Below are 1656 nucleotides of genomic sequence, written 5' to 3'. Positions count from 1 at the left end.
TTAATGGATAATTTTTGTGTTTAACAAATATTTTTCTTACGAACTTCTATGTTAACTAACCACTGAAAAGAAGCAGCTGTCATTAACTCATTATTGACACAGACAAAATTAAATGTTGAAACCATTGTTTTAAATTAAAATATTATAGTTACATGAAGCTAGGTCTTAGCATAAGATAGGCTTGGTAGGGAACAAAGAAACTATGAAGACCGTATTATAAGTAGATTAATATGAATTAAAAATTAGATAGATAAATTAATTCTTTTTTTCTGATAAATTACTATTATATATGTTCATGGAAAAGGTTAAGTTCAAATTTCCTAAACCCAAAGGATATTTAATTCAATTTAACTTTTAAAATTTTAAAATTATTTAGTGTATGAAATTACATTTTGTAGACTAATTTAGTCTTTAGCCAATTAGTTGTTATTCTTGTGGAGATTGATCACTGTATATATGTCGATGAATATTTATAAGTTTTTTGTTGAAATGAGTTATACGTCAATAATAAAAAAATAAGGGAGTGAATACCTACAAAAAAACATTTTAATGTTTAAGTAAGTAAGTGAATAATAAACCTTACAAATTACAATAATCTAAACAATATTATTATCCTTTTTTTTATATCTGAAACCAAAAATAACGATTATGTCTTTGAATAATTTTGTTTTAAACTGAAAATAATAACAAATCTTAAAATAAAATTTAAATCCGTTACTAATATTAAAAAAAAGAGTATTTTAAAAAATATGGTTATCGTCAACTCCTGCTAACATAAAATTTGGAACCGTAAAGAGACAATACATCTCTTTCTCCAAATTAATCACAAACTCAGAACACTCTTTATCAAAATTTTTTATTGAAAAAAATTCTAAACGATTTCTAACCATTATTTCAAAAGATAATGAAGTCTTTAAAAAAAAAAAAACTCAATTCAGCCCTAAATTTTATTTTTATGGAACTGATTAGTTTCTGTATTTTTTTTATATAGCATAAAGACTAATTTAATTAATCCCATAAAAATAAAGTTCAAGGATCGAATTTAATATTTTTGTTTAAGGACTTTGTAGTCTTTTTAAAATAATTGCCTAGTTAAGTATTCATTCTTTTTTATTCACCTCCATTTTCTCAGCCAAAAAGCCCTCACTGGCAACAATTGAAATACATTTGTAACTTGAAAGATTTTGTATGTGAAAAGGTGGTAAGGGTATGATTGTAACTTTAAAAGGCAGAGGACAATGGTTTCGTATGTGACCCCAATTGAAAAAGAAGAAGCGGGAAGAGAGGCACAACTTGCGAGCCAGAGAGGCAGAAAAAGCCTACACCTCTGTAACGGCACATGTTCAAGGTCCCGGGAGCTTACACTCACTAAAATCTTAATTACCATCTTCTCCCTATATCATTCCGTATAGAACACAACCATGTTGCTTTCAATAATTCGGTAGGAATTGCATCAACTATCATATTCTTCAATTAAATTTTTATAATTAGTTAATCAGTGATGTTAGCGAAACAATTTTTTAAATTATTTTATATATTGTTAAATACCAGATATACATTAAAATATAGAGATGAAAAATAAAAATTTGTATAAAATATTAAAACAATTAAATAACTTTTTTTAAAAATTATAACTTTTTTCTATTAAAAGAAAAC

Source organism: Arachis ipaensis, chromosome B10, assembly GCF_000816755.2.
Source record: "Arachis ipaensis cultivar K30076 chromosome B10, Araip1.1, whole genome shotgun sequence".
Lineage (NCBI taxonomy): Eukaryota > Viridiplantae > Streptophyta > Magnoliopsida > Fabales > Fabaceae > Arachis > Arachis ipaensis.
This window is presented reverse-complemented; position numbering follows the sequence as displayed.